Source organism: Vipera berus (assembly GCF_964194415.1).
Source record: "Vipera berus genome assembly, chromosome: 11".
NCBI classification, from domain to species: Eukaryota; Metazoa; Chordata; class Lepidosauria; order Squamata; family Viperidae; genus Vipera; species Vipera berus.
This window is the reverse complement of record NC_138214.1, coordinates 18,555,735-18,573,618: the sequence shown is the minus strand read 5'-3', so window position 1 is coordinate 18,573,618 and position 17,884 is coordinate 18,555,735.

Here is a 17,884-nt window from a genome sequence, read left to right as displayed (position 1 = left end):
GGAATCTACCAAATTGCAGCTGGGCTCACCAACATGCTCTGGCAGGTAGGCGAAGCTGTCTCTGCATCTGGGAAAAGCTTTTATTTCTCCGGAGAAGGAAGGGAGAAACCTGATCCAGTGCGTAGCAGAGAGATCTTGCTCTGGCGCCACCATCTGCCATCTCCCTCGGCCGACTTCCCTGCCAGACGCAGCCCACCTCGCCAGGTGGCAGCCATTTAGGCAGAGGTGCTAGGTACCCAAAGGCCCTGTGCTGTCATGGCTCAGCTGCAGAAGATTCTCTGTGCTCTGGAGTAGCGGGAATAGCCCTGGGGGATGCGGCAGAGAGGATCCTCTCTCTCCAAAGGGCATCCCTGGACAGTGGCCCTACGCAGAGAGTCTTTCTTTCTTTCTTTCTTTCTTTCTTTCTTTCTTTCTTTCTTTCTTTCTTTCTTTCTTTCTTTCTTTCTTTCTTTCTTTCTTTCTTTCTTTTTTTCTTTCTTTCTTTCTTTCTTTCTTTCTTTCTTTTTCTTTCTCTTCCTTCCTTCCTTCCTTTCTTTCTCTCTCCCTCCCTCCCTCTTTCTCTTTCTCCCCTCCCTCCCTTTTCCTTCCTTCCTTCCTTCCTTCCTTCCTTCCTTCCTTCCTTCCTTTCTTTTTCTTTCTCTTCCTTCCTTCCTTTCTTTGTTTCTTTCTTTCTCCCTCCCTCCCTCTCTCTCTTTCTCCCTCCCTCCCTCTCTCTCCCTCCCTCCCTCCCTTTTCCTTCCTTCCTTCCTTCCTTCCTTCCTTCCTTCCTTCCTTCCTTCCTTCCTTCCTTCCTTCCTTTCTTTTACTTTCTTTCTTTCTTTCTTTCTTTCTTTCTTTCTTTCTTTCTTTCTTTCTTTCTTTCTTTCTTTCTTTCTTTCTTTCTTTCTTTCTCTTCCTTCCTTTCTTTCTAGAAAACTAGAAAACCCTTCCAACTCTGTTGCTCTGTGCTGTGCTGTATTTTCTTGGCCCTGGTCATCTTTTGAAGATTTGAAAAGGCTCCTTCTGCTCTGTTCCGCTTCCTTCCTTTGGCTCCAGTGGAGGTTTTGAACTCCCCTCATCCCCAAAGGCACAGTAACAGAATAACAGAGTTGGAAGGGTCCTTCAAGGTTTTCTAGTCCAACCCCCTGCTCAGGCAGGAAATCCTATACCATTTCAGTCAAGTGGCTGTCCAGTCTCTTCTTAAACACCTCCACTGTTGGAGCATTCACAACTTCTGGAGGCAAGTTGTTCCACTGATTAATTGTTGTAACTGTCAGGAAATTTCTTCTTAATTTGATCTTTCTTTGATAAGCTTCTGTCCATTACTTCTTGTCCTGCTTTCAGGTGCTCTGGAGAATAGGTTGAGTCCCTCAAGTACTGGAAGACAGTTATTGTGTCATCCCTATTTCTTCTCTTATAGAACACAGAATAATGGAGCCGGAAGGGACCTTGGAGGTCTTCTATTTTTTTTTCTTCATATGTTTTATTGATTTTTTTAAAACATAAATCACATAATAGTTGGTTAACAGTGTGTTTGCTAGGTTTACATTTATAAAGAGAAATCATTAACAATTGGTTTCTATAATCCATAATCCACATATTCAAACAAATGTTTCTTTTTTCAATATTCTCTCTGGTAGACCCCATCATCCATATTCTTAATTTCTTCTAATTTCTCTTTTCTTCTAATTGAACCCCCTGCTCACAATAGAGTTAGGATTAAACTAAGACCCAGAAGGGCTGGGATGGGTTGGATCCCTCCTCTCCTCATGTATGGCAGAAGGAGAGATTGATTAAATCCACCTATGCAGTTTCCTGCAGCTTGTTGAGCGTCCCATCCAGAATTTATTTTCTTCTTTTCCTGAGTTTCCATGGCCTTATCCAGACACCACAGAAGCTCTTTCTGCCAGGCAAGAGTGTCTGGTCCTCCTTTTCACTAGAACTTTCCAGATGCTCTTCAAGAACAGCCCCATGTAGAACACATTTTTAATGCCATCAACCTGTCTATCCTCTTCCTTACATATCTGTGTAATCTACAGGGTTCAAAAACTCTTTTTTAAAATAGCAGTTGAAGTTCAGAAAAAAGAAGCAGATTTTGTAAGACCAAAATCTTCTTGCCATTTGACAGACCACTGATCCACTCGGGAGGTGACTAACGCATGCGTAGCAATGAGTAAAGCCTCATAATCCAGGAAAGGGAGCAACTGGTGCACAACGTGAAGCTCTTACGATGCTCAAGGAGGGAGATGGAATGAACCAATGAGAACCACTTGTCTCCACCAGCACCTCCGTCAACAGGGTGAGGATGGATTCTCCACAAAGAGCATTCACCATAAAGACACTGCTTTAGTTTGGCAATTTTATCTAAGAAGATTTCTGTTTACGTAAATAACACGAAAGGAAAATAAAACACTGATTTTTCATTGAGGATCCGTGGTGGCGCAATGTTTAGAATGCAGTATTGCAGGCTAACTCTGCCCTCAGCCAGGAGTTCAATCCTGACAGGCTCAAGGTTGACCCATCCTTCCATCCTTCTGAGGTCAGTGAAATGATGACCCAGATTGTTGGGGGCCATGGGCTGACTCTGTAAACCACTCAGAGAGTGATGTGAAGCACTGTGGAGTGGTATATAAGTCTTATTGCTATTGAATAAAGTCAGTGTCATCATGGGTACCTATAAAGATTTGTGCAATTGCGTAATTTGCTAAAACCTCTATCCAGCAATAGCACATATGTGTGAAGATTTAAATCAATTAGATGTTCTTTACTTTGGAATCCTTCCAAAAACATTAGAGGCTATTCCAACTTTATACCAATGTTCTTCTCTTTTTTAGAGGAAAATGTTTCATGATCAGTTACTTTTCTCAAAGAGAAAGAAAAAAGAAAAGAAGAAAAGGAAAGGAAAGGAAGAAAAGAAAGAAAGAAAGAAAGAAAGAAAGAAAGAAAGAAAGAAAGAAAGAAAGAAAGAAAGAAAGAAAAAAGAGAAAGAAAGAAAGAAAGAAAGAAAGAAAGAAAGAAAGAAAGAAAGAAAGAAAGAAAGAAAGAAAGAAAGAAAGAAAGAAAGAAAGAAAGAAAGAAAGAAAGAAAGAAAAAAAAGTCATGTTATGTTCAGAGGCATCTGAGAGGCCAGGTTGCCAACAGTATGAGAAACATATGCCTTTACGCTCATACAATTTACCTTGTCAGAAGGGTTAACATTCTCTTGCTGATTGCCTTCTCTGAAACACCTTCAAGGTGTGGCTTCCATGTGGGGCTGAAGGGGGCGCATTGTTAATGCCTTAAACAAGTCTTGAATGATGGGCTTTCTTGATAACAAGCTCCATCCAGTTCTACTGGCACAGGAAATGCCTTCCATGCACCCCAGAGTTTCCTGAAGGCCTCTTTGACTGGAAGGACCTTGAAATCCATTAACTGCAGCCATGTCCATTTCCTGATGCCTTTGAAAGCTTCCTTACCAAGCTTGTCCCCCAGTACACAAAAGGTCCTCCTCCAAAGAATGAACTGATCTTTGTTTGGCCTACAAATCTTTCAGGCTTGAGGCCTCCTCATAAGCAAGGGGCACTGCGAAAGCATAACAGAATAGAATAGAATAGAATAGAATAGAATAGAATAGAACAGAACAGAACAGAACAGAACAGAACAGAACAGAACAGAACAGAATAGAACAGAACAGAACAGAACAGAACAGAACAGAACAGAACAGAACAGAATAGAATAGAATAGAATAGAATAGAATAGAATAGAACAGGAAGGGACCTTGGAGATCTTCTAGTCCAGCCCACTGCTCAAGCAGGAAAACCTATACCATCTCAGAAAGTGACTGTCTAGCCTCTTAAAAATCTCCAGTGCTGGAGTGCCCATGATTTCTGGAGGCAAGCTGTTCCACTGGTTAATTGTCCTCACTGTCAGGAAGTTTCTCCTCAATTCCAGGTTGCTTCTCTCTTTGATTAGTTTACAACTATTGTTTCTTGTCTTCTGGTGCTTTGGTGAATAACATGACCCCCTCTTCTTTGTGGTAGCCCCTCAAATACTGGAACACTGCTATCATGTCACCCCTATTTCTTCTTTTCTTTAGAGTATCCAAACCCAAATCCTGCAGCCATTCTTTTTATGTTTTAGTCTCCAGGCCGTTAATCATCTTAGTTGCTCTTCTCTAAACTTTTTCCAAACTCTCAACTCTTTTTTGTGATATGGTGACCAAAACAATACTAATACTTCACGTGATCTTGATTCTATGCCTCTGTTTATACAACCCAGGATTGTGTTAGCTTTTTTGGCTGCTGCTGCACACTGCTGGCTCATAGTCAAGTGATCGTCCACTAGGACTCCAAGGTCCCTCTCAAAGTTACTGTTTTTAAGCCAGGTCTTGCCCAATCTGTACTTGAACCTTTGATTTTTCCTGCCTAAATGTAAAACTTTGCTTCTCCACATTGAAACTCATTTTGTTGGACAGGGCCCATTGTTCAAGTTTGTCAAGATTTTTTTGGATCCTGAGTTTGTCTTCCCTAGTGTTGGCTACTCCTGCCAGTTTGGTGTTATCTGCAAATTTGATGAGTTCCCCTTCAATTTCCTCATCTAAGTCACTGGTGAAGATATTGAAGAGTACTGGGTCTAAGATGGAACCTTGTGGTACCCCACTGCTTACTTCTCTTCATATGGATGTAGTACCATTGAGGACTACTCATTTACAATTTGCCAGTCACCTACAGTTCCATCTGGTGGTGATGTTGTCTATTCCACCTTTTTCTAGCTTACCAAGCAGTAGGTTGTGGTCTACTTTAATCAAATGCCTTAGTGAAGTCTAAGTATACTACGTCTACAGCATTTCACTGGTCTACTAGTCACTTTATCAAAGAATAAGAAAATATTGGTTTGGCATGATCTGTTTTTAACAAACCCGTGCTGGCTACTGGTTATGACTTTATTTGCTTCTAGTTGTTTGCAGATCTGTTTTTTGATGATCTTTTCCAGGATCTTCCCAGGTATTGATGTTAAACTGATTGGTCTGTAGTTTCCTGGGTCCGTTTTTCACCCCCTTTCTTGAAGATGGGAACTGAACTGATGGTTCAAGGGGTCCTGTTTTCCTCTTCACCTTAGTTTAGAACTTGCGAATTGTGATAATTGAAAGAGTGCCAAAAGCATCACAACAGAAGATGGCCCTTGAAAATTGTTTCTTAAGAGCAGAAACCTCATTTCAGGATACATCCTCCTGTTTGAGCTTTGTATCCTTTGGAAGTATGTGCCCTTCATGCTAAAAGTACATTTTAAAAAATGTTCTTGACAATCAAATCCTGGAACAAGATTTCTTATGCCAGTTGAGCTGTTGTACCACTGGTTTTTTTTTTTAATGTGGCACAACTGAGACTGCTTCCATTAACTGTGGAAATTGGGCATGCAGTACCTCTGCTGGGCCACCTCAGTCAAGGATCTCTCTAGCCACAGAAAAACCAGCAGCCAAGGAGTGATTTTTCATCTCCAGATGTTTCAGCCATTGCTTCCTAATGTCTGTGCTCTGGGGCTAGTGTAGTCCAAATGTTTTGAATCCCACCAGCCTGCCTTCCTTACATATCTTTGTAACTTCCAGATCTAGAAACTTGTCATTCCATGCACCTCAGCATATAGTCATACAGGCCACATTGTCTTCAGACAATCCAATGATGTTTTCCACTTCATTATTTCCAGTGTTGGCCTTCCAATCTCCAACCACAAACTGTGGGTCTTGCTTGCACGTCCTGTTTCATATTGAATGTGATCGTAAAACTCATCAGCCCCCTCGAGTTCTGCAACAGTAATTGGAGCATAAACTTGGATAATTACCTTATTAAACGGTTGCCCACAAAGTCAATTTGATATTATTTGGCCATTAATTGCATTGTACCTAAGTACTGGCTTGCGACATCCTCCCTGTGAAAACAGTGCTGTTCCTTCTTTATGTTTCATGTCTTGAGTGATATTCAGTGTAATTTTTTTAAATACAACTTTAGCTCATTTCCGTTTGCTGATACCCAAAATGTCTATGGGTAGTCAATTTATTTTATCTTCCTCTGTGTTGAATTTTCCCAGATTCGTATGTTTAGTGTAACTGGGATTCTTCTTTGCAGTTGCAGATTTTTCATTTCCTGTACAGCAACATCAGCAACTAGGCATCCTGAAGGCTTTAACCTAGTTCCTAGATTGGTATCCCAAAAGATCTTCAACTTTTCATCAGCGGAATGTGAAGTGCCATTTGACCTGAGAGGCCCATGCTGGCTGGGGATTTCTGGGATTTGAAGTCCAGACCTCTTAAAGTGGCTAAGATTGATAACATCATCATAGAACATAGAATCAGAGGGCTGTAAGGGACCTCAAGGGACGCGGTGGCTCAGTGGGTTAGGCCGCTGAGCTTGTTGATCAGAAGGTCGGCAGTTTGGCGGGTCGAATCCCGAGTGCCGCGTAACAGAGTGAGGGCCTGTTACTCGTCCCAGCTTCTGCCAACCTAGCAGTTCGAAAGCACGTAAAAATGCAAGTAGAAAAATAGGGACCACTCCGGTGGGAAGGTAACAGCATTCTGTGCACCTTTGGCGTCTAGTCATGACCACGGAGACGTCCTCGGACAAGCGCTGGCTCTTCGGCTTTGAAACGGAGATGAGCACCGGCCCCTAGAGTCGGAAACGACTAGCACACATGTGTAGGGGAACCTTTACCTTAAGGGACCTCAGAGGTCTTCTTAAAATTCTAACCCTACCCCCTGCTCAAGGCAGGAGACCTTATACCATCCTGGACAAATGGTTGTCCATTCTTGAAAACCTCCAGTGATGCTGGCTATCTCTTAATTGGCAGCTGGGATGACCTTCTGGCCTTGGCTGATCCAGTTGAAGGTATGTGCTCTTGGTGTACTCTCCCTAGATTTTTTTTGCTTATGCCTCCCAGGGCCCCTTCAGCCCCCCCCCCACAATGAGGCAACTATATACAACATGTGGGGAGGGATAAATTAGCGAATAAAAATCAGAAAAAAACAGAAAACTGCCAAGAAAATGCTGCTTTCCCCCCCTTTTACAGCCAAAATGCCAGGGGAAGGTTTAATGCATCTTTAGCAAAGGTTCTGGCAAGCACCCTATTAGTAAATGCAACTCCTGGGACATTGTTTTACCAAGAGCTTGCTGATAATTCCACATAAGCATAGAAGTAGCAATACCAGTTCTAACATTTTCTCATGAAAACCAGCCCAGGTAAAATCCCCTTTACCCCCCTGGACCTCCCCACGCTTCATTGTCCACCAATCAATTGCATTCATTTTGTTTTGGGAACAATCTGAGCAGCTCGGAGTTTTCCCAGCGTTTGACCTTGGGGTGTTGGGACCGTCAGGGCTGCATTGGCTCACCTGAGTTCCTCAGTTCCCTCCCAAGCCTCCCTTGCTTTCCAATCCTTTCCCTTCCTATTTCTGTTGTCTGGCTGAAAGCAAGGGTGCATGGTGAGTGAGCCATGACAGTATCTGGAAGAGACAGAGATTCAAGAACCCCCCATGTCTCTTACAGCAACCTGGGTGAGTTCAGACACTCCATGCACTCAGGAGCTGGTGAAGGAGAAGCATGGGGCAGAGGGTTGGCCATGCAGGAATGTGAACATGCTCCAAGGCTCTCTATCCCTAAGAAAGATACAAGCCTTCACACAATCCTCCTGCAGGATATCTGATGTGTTGGTTGTGAGGAGCTGGCTACTGTATGTACAAAGAGGAAACAATGTGAGCAGGACAGCCTAATTGCCTCAATCTGCCCTTCTCACTGGCCCTTCCCTTCTATAGGAAGTCAGCTCCCCAGAGAAGGAAATATTAAAAGGGCAGAATATATTTCCCTAAAGGATTTTAAAAGCAGAAACCAACCCTGCCCCCAGGTCTCTCTGTCTCAAGCAGAAACCAAGTCTTCAGGAATGCAGAGGTGATAATCTTGTCAGGAAACTGGGATTAGGAAGGAAGATCTCTAGAGTCAACATCAATCCCAGGGAAGCAGGGGACATAATAGGACATACCCACAACCATCAAGATTCCTAGAGGGGCACACCTAGGCTCAGGACAGAATAGGTGACACAGGAAATACAAAGCCTGAAACAGGAAATAACTCCAGACAATAGAGTCCAAGGGGTATAAAAACCCACCACCCACATGTGGTCAGCCATTTTTTTCTGCTGGATCCATTTTTCTGTCTGGCTTTCCTCTGCAATAAACTACAACCTTCTTCCCAAAGCAGTTGCCATGTTTATTCCCTGCTTGGAGGAACCATGATGAAGACTTTTCTTTCAACACTTCCCTTCCCTTCTTTATCCAAAGGAAAAGAGGGATTCCAGAAATCATCTCCCTACTTCTCTTATTTCCTGCCCTGTTTTATTCTTACATCTTATTTCTTCACTACTTTCCATCTTTATTAGTGTGTGCCTTTCCTATACATTTCCCTGAAACATAGATTTTTTTCCTGATAATCAATAAAGACTTACAAACCTGGCACGCATTTCAGTCCATTATTCAGCCTTTCCAAACTCCACACGTTAATGAATGCAATAAAGGCACAGACCCTGATCAGAACAGATTCCCGAAGTGCAGGACTTCTTTCTCAGCCTCCAGAGAAACATGCTCATTGACCCACAATTACACACAACATTCTCAGTCCATGAATCTACAGACCACAGAAATCCAGCTGAGTTTGTACATGGTGAAAGAGCTGGACTGGGAAGGAAGGTGTATTTAATCAGGATGTATGAAAACAGAAAACTGTAGGATTATGCAAGGGGTTGCAATCAGATATCAAATGCAGAGAACCGTTCCAAGCAGAAGCAGAAATAGGATCTAGTGATCGTGGCAGGAGGGGAGAGAACCAAACAACCCTCCAGAGCTGAAGAAGCTTCTTGGATGAAAGGTGAAAACTTTTCAAAGAAAAGCAAGAAAGTCCAGTTGCCTCATGAAAAAGCATCTTTGGGACCTCTGGAAGAGAAATTCCAAGAGGTCAGAAAGCCCAAGGAAAAGGCTTGGAGACTAAAACATACAAAGAATAGTTGCAGGATTTGGGTTTGGGGAGTCTAGAGAAAAAAAAGGAGTAGGGGTGACATGATAGCAGTATTCCAGTATTTTGGGAGGGGGGGTGCTGCCACAAAGGGGCCAACTTATTTTCCAAAGGACCAGAAGGCAGGACAAAAAACAATGGATGGGAAGTAATCAAGGAGAGAAGCAACCAGGAATTATGGAGAAACTTCTTAACAGTCTCTGTGTGTCCCTCTAGACTCGAAGCCTCCTCACTCGCTCATAGCCCAGCTCGAAGGCAGGTCTTGCAAGGAGGTTGCAACCCAGAGAAGCCCAACTTTGCCTTCTCCATCGACTGATGACCCCCATCTCCTTCACAAGGGGCTTCCCCAACTTGGCCACCCTCCCCAAAGGCCCCTTTTGCCCAACCAGAGAACTCACCCCAGGGACACTGGCCAGTAGTAGCTTCCCCAAACTAGCTGAGCAGTCTAGGATTTCCCATCTTGCAGTCCTCCGTTTCTGTCAAAACCTTGATTTTTCTCATTATTTGGAGTCCCTCTTTCTTATAAAGCAGTCACCTTTACATTCCCCCTCCCTTCCCTTCCCGTCCCGTCCCTTCCCGCCAGACTACCTGCCTTGCCTGCCTCCTTCCCTTCTTTTTATCCAAAAAGAGGTTTTTATGGAAATCTTCCCACTTCTCTTATTTTCTGCCCCATTTTGTTCTTACATCTTATTTCTCCAGTTTTCCATCTTTATCAGAATTTAGTACATGCTCCGTTAAGCTAAAAAAAAGGCTGGCAGTTCTCCTTGCTAACCTTCTCTTTGAGTTTCTATAGACAATAAAGTATTATAGAGACAGATTAGTTTGTGATCTGTTAGTTTTTAAATGATTGACTATTAGTGTAAGATACCCAGTTCCCTTCTCACTCCCTGCCCAGTCCTTTTATTTTTGGGTGGGTGGGTGGTGGTCTTTGCAAGAGGTAACTCTGAAGGATTTGAAACCACAGTCTCCTTTACACATTTCTCAGTGTGAGAAAAAGATATATTTACTTTAGGTTTTTATTTCTCTTTTTCATAGCCCAACCCCAGATTTTTCTGCTGATTTTTCTTCTGAATGATGGCAGTGCATTGTCGGCCTTTAAGGGCACAACGCTTAACATCCATACAGATAAATAGAGACACAGTTGTAGCCAGTCTTCCTTTTAAAACGGCGGCTTCATTTTACTCCCTAGCAGAAGTTCATTGTCAAATATGCCCCTATCTGGCAGTTGCATTAGAGGCTGTTGGGGGAGGGTCCCGAGGAAAGGGGAAGGGCTGAGCTGTGGGAATGGATGAAAGCAGGGAGGGGTGACAAAGGGAGGGAAACTGAAGCCATGTAAAAACAGGCAGGGATTTGGCTTGATCAAATTGATGTGCATTTTAAGCGAACCAATCTGATCTTTCCCCTTTCCGGATAATCAACAAGGTCAAGAAGAAATTAGCCTTGAGACTTGGGAAGGTCTCAGGCTGGCATTTGGTGCCTCCTGCTGCCTCCTCTTCAGCCACTCAAGGCCTCTTTTCTCAGTTGTCCTCCTGTCCCTTTGAGGACTCAGTCCACCCACAGGTAGCAAAGCTGGCGGGAAGCCACGGGAGAAACAGGTTTCCTCCAGATGGAAGGGGAGAAGCAGAGCTTGCCATGCTGCCTGGGAGGGGAGCAGACCCTCACAGCTGCTGCTTGTTTCCAAGGAGAGCCCCTGGCCCCACCACGGCCTCCTACCCCTCTTTGGCCACTAGGTGTAGATCTCGGGTAAGGAGACTCACGGACGTCCAGCAGCTACTGGGTCCTATTGCTCAGATGTGAAGGATCTCAGCAATAAGCAAAAAGAAGGAAGAAAAGGCAACTGGGCATTTTTAAGCAAACTGTCCTCATTCAAGGCTTGAGTCACTCTCTGTCACACAATTTTGCCTCTTTCTTCTCTGAGAAGCCCAGAAATCAAATCCAGCTGCTCTTTTCATAGGAGAAACTCTGGTTGCTCCTTCGTGGGAACTGAGGAAAGGCAGACTTGTCAATGGGCAAATCTTTTCAGAGAAACATTTCTCATCTAATGGGGCAGAGAATTGCTGGCAGCCTTTAGGACCCATCCTCCCTCCCTCCAAGTCAAAGATGCCCCCCCTTTTGGGTCCTGTGAAGCCCCCCTCTGGGTACCAGAAGGTCCAACAATGAATGTGCTTCACAAGGCTAGAATGTTTTTTCAGGGTAACTAAAGTTCTTCAGTGTTTGGTTTTCCAAACTTTTTCATATATTTAGTTGCCACAAATGACAGCCCTCCAGAAGGTAAAGCAGATGAGAATTTGGGGAGTAATTCTGTGCTGTCTGAAATTGATTTATTAGGGTATTTTTCCTATTTGATGCTATTTATATTGCAATGCTTTTATCCTATTCTATGCTCTTCTATAGGGCAATCATGGCAAACCTTTCAGAGACCGAGTGCCCAAACTGCTATCTAAAACCCACTTATGTATCATCGGGTGCCAAGTGGGCGTGGCCCACTGGAGGAAAATTCCACTTAGGGTTAGGGTTAGGTCACCATGAACTCATACCGGAAAATGGACTTTGCCAACAAACCCGGAGTGCTTGGGTATGGTTAGGAGAGCACTTTCTTTTCTAGGCTGCCCTATCTATCTTTCCTGGTAAAATACATGGGAAAATCCCATTGGAGGAAAATTCCACTTAGGGTTAGGTCACCATCAACTCATAGAGCAAAATGGACATTGCCAACAAACTCAGAGTGCTTGGGTATGGTTAGGAGGGCACTTATCTTTCTAGAAAGGGACGCGGTGGCTCAGTGGGTTAGGACGCTGAGCTTGTCGATCGGAAGGTCGGCAGTTTGGCGGGTCGAATCCCGAGTGCCGCGTAACAGAGTGAGCGCCTGTTACTCGTCCCAGCTTCTGCCAACCTAGCAGTTCGAAAGCACGTAAAAATGCAAGTAGAAAAATAGGGACCACTACGGTGGGAAGGTAACAGCGTTCCGTGCGCCTTTGGCGTCTAGTCATGCCGGCCACATGACCACGGAGATGTCCTCGGACAAGCGCTGGCTCTTCGGCTTTGAAACGGAGATGAGCACCGGCCCCTAGAGTCGGAAACGACTAGCACGCATGTGCGGGGGAACCTTTACCTTTACCTTATCTTTCTAGGCTGCCCTATCTATGTTTCCTGGTAAAATACATGGGAAAATCCCATTGGAGGAAAATTCCACTTAGGGTTAGGGTTAGGTCACCATGAACTCATAGAGGAAAATGGACATCGCCATATTTTTTTTTACACATGGTGGTGGAGGCCTAAAGCGAAAAGTTTTTAAAAAACCCAGCTGAAGGCCTAGGATTGGGGCAACGATGTTAGTGCCAACAGAGAGGGCTTTGTGTGCCAACTGTGGCACGCCTGCCATAGGTTTGGCACCACAGGTATAGGGTCTCCTGCATGGAGAAGGAGGTTGGACCAGAAGACCTCCATGGTCCCTTCCAACCCTAAGATTCTATGTTCTAATGGTCCTGCTTGCAGAGGAAGAATTCTGGGATGTTTCCAACCCTTTTTAGAAAGCAACATGGAGAAAATCTATGATGCTGGCCTCTGTCTGGGGATGGACTGCAGAAGAGCCAAGTCCTTCTTTCAGAGACAGCCCACTACAGCAGCAGCCTTCTAGTCGGGCAACTGGACAGGCCCAAACCTCTGTCTCCTTCACCCCCTCCCCATTGCATCACACACTAAGGAGACGAGCTACTGGTTGGGTTCCTGCTGGAAGGACCAACAAAGCCAGGAGGATCCAACCATTGCTTTCCTTCACCTGTTCCTCATTAAACAGCAGATCTTCTCTCCTCGCCCTCTAATCAGAATTGAGTACACCCCAGGCAGGAAAAATGTCAGACCACAGGTGCTTGATGTGGAAAAACAAATTGAGAGCAGGCTAATTCCCACTAACGTCTATTTTGATAATCAAGTCACCAGACACAGCCTGTCACCAGATACAGCCTGCCAGATATCTCAATCCCATTGCTGCATCAAAATTTTGCAGAGCTCCAGCACTTGCACATTGCAATGCTTTGAAAATGGTGGATTTGTAATGGAGATTCCGGAGAATCTGCTGCAATTGCAAATGCCTTTGGTAAGGTCAAGCAGCAGCCCTTGAAACAACCCCTCACATTCTTTATTGTGCATTTTACCATAAACTGCAAAGCAAACGTATTACAGCGTTATTATCTCCAGTTTTAGGTTACACTGACTCCTTTCATCTTAGTTACCTCTTAGCTGATCAAGACTTGGCCAGGATCACTTTGATTTGATTATATTTATTTATTTATTTATTTATTTATTTGTTTTTATAAACCGCCCTTCTCCCGAGGGACTCGGGGCGGTGTACAGAATAAGGTAGGCATACAGAATGAACAATAGTGAAAAAACAATAGTAAAATACAAACTGGGACCCCAGTTAGAGCTATCAGGCCAGGCCGGACTGCTGGAACAGGTAAGTTTTTAATTCGCGCCGGAAGGTGCGGAGGTCGGGGGCCATCCGGATTTTGGTTGGTAAGCTGTTCCAGAGGGCTGGCGCACCCACTGAGAATGCCCTCCCCCTGGGGGCCACCAGCCGACATTCCTTGAGCGGTGGCACCCTGAGGAGGCCCTCTCTGTGGGAGCGCACAGGACGGTGGGGTGCTGACATTGGCAGAAGGTGCTCCCGTAGGTAGTCCGGACCCATGCCATGTAGGGCTTTGTATGTCATTGTTAGCACCTTGAACTTCACACGGAAGGCAACTGGAAGCCAGTGCAGCGCACGGAGGAGAGGTGTGATATGGGAGTATCGGGAGGCTCCCAAGAGTGTCCGTGCCGCTGCACTTTGCACCAGTTGAAGCTTCCGAGTGGATCTCAAGGGCAGCCCCATGTAGAGAGCGTTACAATAGTCTAGGCGAGAGGTCACAAGAGCATGGGTGACTGTATGTAAGGCATCCAGGTCCAGATAAGGCCGTAATTGGCGAACTAGTCGAACCCGGGAGAAGGCCCCCTTGGTCACAGCTCCTATGTGATCTTCCAGGGAGAGCTGCGAGTCAAGGAGGACACCCAGGTTGCGGGCCCTATCAACAGGGGGTAGTAACTTGTCTCCGATGTTAAGGGATGGGATGTTCTGAGTATCCTGGCTTGCCGGTACGTACAGCCATTCAGTCTTGTCCGGGTTCAGTTGAAGCCTGTTCCTCCCCATCCATTCCCGGACCGCTTTCAGGCAGCGGGACATCACGTCGAGGGCATCACTGATGTTGTTTGGAGTTGAGATGAAAAGCTGGGTGTCATCAGCATACTGATGGTACCCTACTCCAAAGCTGCGAATGATCTCGCCCAGCGGTTTCATGTAGATGTTGAACAGGAGAGGCGAGAGGACCGACCCCTGAGGGACTCCGCAAGCGAGAGGCCTCGGGGTTGACCTCTGTCCCCCTGCCAACACCGACTGCGAGCGACCCTGGAGAAAGGAGGAGAACCAACGCAGAACCGTGCCTCCCACTCCCAGTCCCCTGAGGCGTCGCAGTAAGATACCATGGTCGATGGTATCGAAAGCCGCCGAGAGGTCTAATAAGACTAGGACAGAGGAATGGCCCCTGTCCCGGGATCTCCAGAGATCATTTATCAGAGCGACCAATGCCGTCTCCGTGCTGTAGCCCGGTCTGAAGCCCGATTGGTACGGGTCTAGATAAACCGCTTCATCCAGGATCTGAGGGAGTTGGTGCGCCACCACGCTCTCAACAACCTTCGCAAGGAAGCGAAGATTGGAGACTGGACGAAAGTTATTCAATGAGGATGGGTCCAAGGTGGGTTTCTTGAGGAGAGGTCTCACCACCGCCTCCTTCAAGGCGGTGGGGAAGTGACCCTCACTCAGAGAAGCGGAGATGACCGCCAGGAACCAGCCTCGTGTCCCCTCTCGAGCTGCATATGCCAGCCAGGAAGGGCACGGGTCCAGTAAGCATGTGGAGGAGCTCAACCTCCTCATAATCCTGTCCACTTCCTTAGGAGTCACAGGATCAAATTCCTCCCAGATGACGTCGACAAGACTGTCCATGCCTTGTTCTTCCAGCTCAGCCCAGTTGGAGTCCAGGCCGGTTCGGATCCGAGCAATTTTATCCAGCAGATATTGACCGAATTCCTCGGCTCGACCCTGCAAGGGCTCCTCCCTCACCTCTTGGTTCAGTAGGGAGCGAGTCACCCTGAACAAGGCAGCCGGGCGATTATCTGCGGACGCGATGAGGGTGGAAAAGTAGTTGGATTTTGCCACCCTTATCGCAGCGAGATAAGACCTGGTGAGGATTCTTAATCGCAATCGGTCGGATTCGGATCGACTGGATCTCCAACGGCTCTCTAGGCCCCGTCTCCGATGCTTCATCTCCCGGAGCTCCGCGGTGAACCATGGGGCTCGCTGGGATCTGCGCCGGGTCAGAGGCCGCAAGGGTACAACTCGGTCCAGAGCCTCCGTGGCTGCCTTTTCCCAGGCTTCCACTAAGGCATCCGCCGAGCTGTGAGCAGGGAGTGCATGTGCGTCCCCAAGCGCTGCCTGGAACCTATCAGGGTCCATTAGGCGCCTAGGGCGGTACGCGCACCCACGGCGGGGGGCGGCAAAGGGGAAGTCTAGCCGCACGAGGTGATGATCGGTCCATGACAGGGGCATAACAGTCGTGGCACCCCCACCGATATCATCGCGCCACCGTCCAGACAAGAACACCAAGTCTGGGGTGTGGCCTCTCTCATGAGTCGGTCCAGAAATTATTTGCGACAGGTCCATGGCCGCCATGGAAGCCATGAACTCCCGAGCCAGATCGGACGATCCTCCCAGGGACGGTAGGTTAAAGTCGCCCAAGACCATGAGTCTTGGGAATTCAACCACCAACCCTGAGAGGACATCGAGTAGCTCGGGCAGGGCTGCCGCTGCACGATTAGGTGGTAGGTATGCCAGCAGCAGGCCCAACTGCGCCCCCGGGCCGTATCTCAGTAGGAGAGACTCACACCCGACCATCTGAGGGACGGTGATCTCTCGCGGGCTAAGGGATTCCCTGATGATAACTGCCACTCCCCCGCCCCTCCCATGGGTCCGAGGCTGGTGCAGCACCTGGAAACCTGGCGGGCAGAGGTCAACCAGAGGGACACCACCCTCTTGGCCCAGCCAGGTTTCCGTGATGCAAGCCAGGTCCGCGTGCTCGCTCTCCACTAGGTCACGAACAAGGTGTGCCTTGTTAGCTACGGACCTGGCATTCAGGTAGACCAGCCTTAGCATAGGAGGCTGCACACCTTCGCTCCCGGGTCCTCCGGGGAAGTACAGAGGGTCGGAGCGTCTCACCGCTTGTACAGAGCGGAGATGACACTCCCGGTGACGATACGGCCCTCTGTTTGTGCACCTTCTGCCGTTCCCCACCATCCTGGGAATAGGATGTTCGTCAGTACGCCATTGGTTATTGTCAGCGACTGGTCCTCGTTTCTCACCATCGCGAATGGTCGTAGGCCTGGCCTGCATTATGGTACCCGGAAGGCCTGCCTTCCCCGAGCAGCCATACTCTTTTCCCGCCCCCCTCCCTAACCCGACAAAAAACTTAACAAGAAACTTAACCAGGGGCCTCTTGTTGGTCTTGTGATGGAGGCCCCTGACCCTGCCTGGCCCACACCCACACAGACATATTTACTTTTATTGGTCCAGTTTTACTCCTATTCCTATTTTATTTCTATTGGATTGATTCTATTATGTTCCTATACTCTGGTCAATGAATGAGATAAAGTTGGTTGACTTTGAACAGCACACCTGAGTTGTGTTACTGATATGTTGTCCTTATGCACAATGAGGCTGTGTGTGTCTCTGCTGGCTCAAAGCCTCCAGCATGTTTCTTCTCTTAGTTAGAAAATTACAGGCAGAAGGACTCCAAAATAAGATGGATAACTTCCTTCTGATTCCGCCTGGAGCTGTATTGTTCTCTTGCTCGGACTTTGCTCCTTTCCCCTATTTCCCAGGCTGCACTTCCCGTTACTTGGCTTTTGCTCTGTACACCCAGCCTATTGTTTTTAACATCATTCATAAACTGGAACCTGAAATTCTTTCTACACATTTTGGCTGCTCATTTGTTCTTTCCTGTGGTGGTTTATCCTCCCCCATTTGGTGGCCTAGCAAGATTAAAGTCAAGTGCCTCGGAAAATCCTTCAGCAGCCAATCCAGCATTGGACTGGTGAGAGGAGCGGCTGCAGGAACAAAGAAAGAAAGGAAACAAAGAAAACACTTAGGAGTGACAAGATACCCATCTTGCAATTCCCGAAGGGCTGTCACAGGGAAGAGGGAGTCGATTTTAAAAAGTTTCAACTTGTAAGAAAGAAGAAAAACATCAAGAAACTTATCAGTCCACTAAGGGGAGAAGATGGCAAGGAAATGAAGGGCAGCAGAGAGAAAGCAGAGCTACTTAATTCGTTCTTTCCATCTGTCTTCATGCAAAAGAAAAAAAATAGCTAACCTATCAAAACAGAACCGTAAAGGGCAGACCAGGAATACAAGTGAAAATAGTGAAGAAAATGGTAAAAATAGGGAACAAAATGGTAAGAAAAAACCTGTCCACCCTAGATGAGTTCAAATTACCAGGATTCCGGGATTGCATCCTGAAGTTCAGAAGAAGCCGGCAGACGTGATCTTGACCACACTGAACCATATTATTAATAATGCCTGGAGGGCTACATCCAGTTTTGGTCACCACAATATAAAAAAGGTGTTGAGACTCTGGAAGGAGTGGAGATAAGAGCAATAAGGATGATTAGGGGGCTGGAGGTGAAAACATATGTAAAACAGTTGCAGGAATTGAGTGTGTCTAGTCTAGTGAAAAGAAGGACAGGGATGACATGATCTCAGAGTTCCAATATTTGAGTGGCTGCCACAAAGA